This window comes from Athene cunicularia, unplaced genomic scaffold (assembly GCF_003259725.1).
Source record: "Athene cunicularia isolate RWA unplaced genomic scaffold, athCun1 SCF_15, whole genome shotgun sequence".
Taxonomy (NCBI): Eukaryota; Metazoa; Chordata; class Aves; order Strigiformes; family Strigidae; genus Athene; species Athene cunicularia.
The window spans coordinates 1-6,213 of NW_020799211.1; positions in this window are offsets into that span (position 1 = coordinate 1).

A 6,213-nucleotide genomic window follows, 5' to 3' on the forward strand; every position below is an offset into this window, starting at 1 on the left:
GAAGGGAAGGAAAATGAAATGCCATATGTTGATTTATTTTTCTATTTAAGAGAAAGGAAGGATTGGCAGAAGGAATGTAAGTTGATTAGTAGGGGTAATTTAGTAATGGCTATAACCTCTGACGATAAAAAGGTGAAAAAGTGTTGTTCAACATGTGAACTTGAAAAGATTGTTTAAAGGAAAGAATTGCTTCTACTGATAAGGATGAAGGGCCGAAATTAGATATATCCCCTCCGCAGAGAGAACAGCATCGGGGGCGAGAATACAGAGAACAGGTAGAGGAACCTAAGAGTAATAGAATAGAGGATGTGGATGAAGGGTCGTCTGAGGTTGGAATTCATACCCCTGTATCTTGAAAGAACTTGGCAGCATGTGCAAACAATAGCTTCCCTGCGGCAGGGAGTTGACAATGATGGGTCGGTATATGTAAGTGCCTTTTTCAGTGATGGATTTGATGGCTTAAAAAGCAGGCAGCAGGAGTGTATAGAGAAGATCCTAAAAGAACAGATAGAGTAGTAGATACTATAATCAGAACACAGAATCTGAATTGGAGTGATTTACAGGTGATTTTAGCTAATTTGTTAGATGATACAGAAAAACAGATGGTATTAGAGACTGGCAAAGCACAGGCAGAAGTGACTATATTGAGCAGGACAACAGGTGGAATATTAGAGCAGAATTTTCTGTCTGGGGATCCGCAGTGGGGATCCAAATAATGTGGAGCACAGAAAAAGACTGATTCGGTATCAGAAATGGATTTTATATGGAGTTAAACATGCCATGCCTAGGTTTCTGAACTGGTCTAAATTGTATGAGGTGAGACAAGATAAGAATGAATCTCCCTCAGCAATTCTGGAAAGACTAAAAGAAGCTGCCAGAAAAAAAAAAAACCCAAAACCAACAACCTGATTTAAGAGTAGAAACTCAGGCAGCTCAGATATAATTGGCTTTGATTTTTATAGAACAATCGGTACCAGATATAAGAAAGAAACTGATTGATAAATTTTTGAAATATAAAATCTTGGAGGAGTGTGAATCTGAATATAAAACTCTCATTCTACCAGTCAGAAAACCATCGGGTAAATATAGGTTAGTGCAAGACTTCAGAGCAGTGAATCAAATAGTTAAGGGTATATATCCTGTAGCAGCAAATCCTTACATGCTGTTAACAGCTTTAAAGGAGACTTATCTGTGGTTTACAGTGCTTGATTTGAAAGATGCTTTCTTTTGTATACCTTGGAGAAGGAAAACAGAAAATTGTTTGCTTTTGAATGGGAAAACACACAAACAGGACAAAGATGCAGCTGACATGGACAAGACTACCCCAAGGATTTAAAAATAGTCCGATAATTTTTGGAAAATAGCTGGCAAAGAAGCTTGAAACACGGAAACAGGACAAACCAAAACCTGGACATTTGCTTTTACAATACGTGGATAACACACTGATTGCTACAGAAGAAAGATTTACCTACATACAGGTAACAATAGATCTTTTTAATTTTCTGGCACTGAATGGGTACAAGGTAGCCAAAAAAAAAAAAAAAAAAAGCCCAAGTAGCATGTCAGACTGTGATATATTTATATATTTGGACTTTAAGATTTCAAAAGGGCAGCGGCAATTAGGAACAGAACACTGAGAAGCCATGTAAGCCAAAAAAAAAAAAAAAAATTCATGAACTCTGAGTATTCTTAGGAATGACAGCGTGCTGCTACCTCTGGATCATGAATTATGGTCTAACAGCTAAACTGCTATATGAGGCCCAAAAGAACTCTCCTTTTACATGGGCCCACAGCAACAACGGGCTGTCACAGAATTGAAATGCTTTAATGTCTACATCTGCCTTAGGACTTCTGGACATAACCAAAGACTTTCAGCTGTTTGTTCACGAAAGACAATGCCTGGCATTAGGTGTGCAGACTCAGAAGATGGGAAGCTGGAAACGACCTATCAGATATTTTTCTAAACAACTGGACACAGTGAGTAAAGGGTGGCCAAACTGCCTTCGAGCTGTGGCTGCAACAGTGATGCTCATACAAGAAGCTCAGAAATTGACTTTGAGAAACACAATAACAGTCTGTGTCCCACACATGGTAATAACTGTTTTAGAACAAAAGGGGGGACATTGGCTGTCTCTGAACTGAATGATGAAGTACCAGGTAATACTGACTGAACAAGATGATGTGATTCTAAAAACAACTAACCTGGTAAATCCTGCAGTGTTTTTAAGTTCCACACAGGAAGAAGAGCAACTGGAGCAAGACTGCTTGGCTACTATCGAATATGTTTATTCCAGTCGAGAAGATTTGAAGGATGTAGCATTGGAGCAACCAGACTGGGAGTTGTATACAGATGGTAGCAGCTTTATGGAGCAAGGAGTTTGATATGCTGGATATGTGGTAACAACAGACACCACAGTTATAGAAGCAAAGGCACTGATGAGTACTACATCAGCTCAAAAGGCAGAACTCATTGCTTTGATTCGAGCTTTAGAACTAAGTGAAAAGAAGAAAGTAAATATTTGGACAGATTCAAAGTATGCTTTTGGGGTGGTACATGTCCATGGAGCTTTGTGGAAGGAAAGGGGATTATTATCCTCTCAGGGATCAAATATTAAACATTAAAGGAAATTTTACAATTATTACAAGCATTTCAAAAACCAGATCAGGTAGCAGTCATGCACTGTAAATCACACCAAATTTGAAATACAAAAAAATTTATTAGAAACAATCTGGCTGTCCGAACAGCAAGAAAAATAGCAAAGGAACAAACATTCCAAATGGCATTAATTCCCTCCAAACAGTAACTCTTCCGAGGGAAAGGCCAAAATATTCAGTAGAAGATGAAAAATTAGGTCAATTTTTGAATGGTAAGAAAAATTTAGTGGGATGGTAGATAACTCCTCATGGACGAGTAGTAGTTCCACCTTTATTAATGAGAGAAATAATGCAGACCAAACATCAAGGATGTCATTGGGGAGCAGAAGCTTTAGTAACTTCTTTACAAAAACAAGTTATATCTGTCAAGATGATAGACATGGCTAAATTAATAACTGCAAATTATGAAGTATGTTTAAGAAATAATCCGGTAACTTTAAAAAGAGTTCAAATGGGTAAATTAAAATCTGGTACAGAGCCTGAGGATTATTGGCAAGTAGATTTTTCAGAATTACCTAGACAAAATGGGTACCAATACATTCTGGTGGGGGTTGATACTTTTACAGGATGGCCAGAAGCTTTTCCCTGTTGCACCACACAAGCCAATGAAGTAGTAAAGTAGTTAATGAGAAAAATAATTCCAAGATTTGGAGTTCCTATTAGAATTTTGTCTGACAGGGGTCCACACTTTGTTGCAGAAATAGTTCAAAATGTTAGCAAAATTCTGGGTATCACTTGGGATTTGCATATTCCATGGAAGCCACAATCCAGTGGAAAAGTAGGAAGAATGAACCAGACTTTTAAAAAGGCAAATAAGTAAGATCTGTCAAGAGACTAATTCAAAGTGGCCTCAAGCACTTCCATTGTTACTATTACGAATCAGAGTACAACCAAAGAGTGGAACCTCAGTCAGTCCTTATGAATTACTGTATAGAAAACCTTATGAGTCCCCAGAACCAAATCCAAACATGCATGTAAAAGAAAAACAGGATGTGTATAACTATTTACTTTCTTTAAGAAAAACATTGACTGCGATTCGGAGTGCAGTGGTGTAGAATAGACCATTATCCCTGGAAACTCCAGTGCATGACTTTCAACCAGGAGATTATGTCTATGTGAAAATGTGGACTTCTGAACCTTTAGAGGAGCGTTGGAAAAGACCTTTCCAGATACTGTTAACCACCTTCACAGCCATCAAGATTGCAGAATCAGAGGCTTGAATACACTATACCCGAGTGAAGAAAGCACCTACTCCATGGAAAATCATAAGCCGTGACCCAAAGACTTTAAAACTGACTTTAAAACATGTCTAATATTTTATATCAGTTTATGATTGTTCTCTTTATATTGGCTTAGAAGGTGATGCTGGTGGAATCATGGGTTGATCTGGTGGCAAGGAACAAAAGGCAAACAGATGTAGAGCAATGAATCCATATTCCCAAGGAAATGCCTGAAGAAAATTTGATGTTAGGATTGATTAAAGGATTCACCAATTTACAAAATGTCACCCAGGTCACAGCTTGTTTACCAATTCCAAGAGCAGTAAGTAAATCTATTCCTTGGGGAATCTTAACTATAAATTTGACAAATTTGGAACATGAAAACGAGACTTTATTGCAAACAAAGGTCAGTGATTCAATGGTATAAACAAGCGAAGGTTATTAAGAAACAATGAAAATAACTAGGAAAAAAAACGGACTATAAGAAACTACTAAATTACGACTTTATAACAGAGTCTTAACCTAGTGCTTTGGATCGAGTTCTCCTCCCAGGAGGCCCAAACCCTAATCTAGGATGGTGTTCATATGATGAATAAATTAAAAACAATGTGAGCAGGAGCCTCATGGAATGGCAGCGTAACAAAACTGGGCAAGGTACCCAAAACCAGGCAAGGTGAGACTCTGTATGGTCTATGTCCATATTCTTACGATTTCAGCACATGGCCAGAACCCCTTGGTGTTTTACTTAGGACAGTACCTGGATTAATAGAGTGTTTGCAATCCTTCCCTCGATAGTAGATAAAGGCACTACCCAAAAAGAAAAGGAACATGTAGTACTACGGTAGAAATGTGAAAAGGTGTATGATTGCAGCAATGCAGACTTAATAATTCAAAGAATTCCTCATTTGGCAGCTACTTTAAAGTTTGGTTGTTATTGCCGAGGTTTTCATAATAATCTCACCATGACTAGTATCTTTATACCCAGAAGAGGATACTTTTCTAGCTGTAAGAAATCTACCATTCATAGTCCAAGACATTTAGTTTGAGCATTAAGTGATGGCACCTGGACAACCCACTTACCAGTAGATAGTAAGGTGAAACAAATTACTTTAGGCCTGCCAACCTTGTCCAATTTGGAAGAAATCACCATTCAAGGGATCCCTGGAAAACTTAAAATTACAACGAATCAAAAAGTCTGAAACAGATGATAACACTTGGAATGAACCATCAACAGGAGTAAAAATTGGCTGGACTTTAGAGTCTCTTTTGAACCCAATAGCGTCCTATAAAAATAGAGAATGGCTTTATCACTTAACAGGACAAGTAGAAAAATTGGCCAATATTACAAGAAAAGGATTTAAAGAATTAAACATACAATTACAGGCAACTTCTACAATGACACTTGAAAACACGATGACACTAGACATGCTTCTGTTAAAAGGGCGTGGAGTGTGTGGATATCTCAATGATAGATTAGATCATTGCTGTATTCATATCCTGAATGTTACACAGGATGTAGAACATGACTTAGATCTGTTAGGCAAAATCGAAAAAGAAACAGAAACCATTCGAGAAAATAGGTCAAAAAATTTACTAGGAAAATTTTTAGTGGATTAGAATTTGAGCTCTTGGCTGAAATACTTAATCAAAATTCTATTTTTGCTATTAATTGTCCTTTTGATGATTATATTGGTAACATACAGTTTACTAATAGGCTTATTATATTATAATAATTATTATTATAATATATTATTATATAATAAATAATAATAATAATAAAAAATTATAATAATAATAATAAAATTATAAGAGAAGTACCCACTATACCACCAGACTACAGCCCGCCACCACCATCATCTGGCAAGACAAACTTTGACTTCAAAGATAAAAATGAATAAAAGTGTGAAAATATTGAAATGATTTTCAACACTTTCAAAGGGGGGAAATGTTACTGATTTTATTATCAATTAAAATTAAATTGTTTGATTTTAATATAAATATAGAATTAAGGGATATATTAGTAAAAATAATTTTACATTTATTGTATTTTGAATCTAGCAACTGACTGCTACTCTAAAATCCCCTGTACAGCCCTGTACTAAGGCTGAAGGGGCTGGTCATAATTGTTTAGTAGGAACGGTTAGAACCTAGGTAACAAAACATGAGGTGATTTGTAAACTGATTTATAATACATACATAGGACTAGAAGAATGCAAGTAGTTGTCAAGGTCCAGGATTAATGGGAACTGAGGGAAGTAACAGTAACAGCTTGCAGGTACCTGCCAAGAAAACTGTGTCCTTAAGCAAAAGGTAATTCCGGCAGGGGGAGACCGCGACC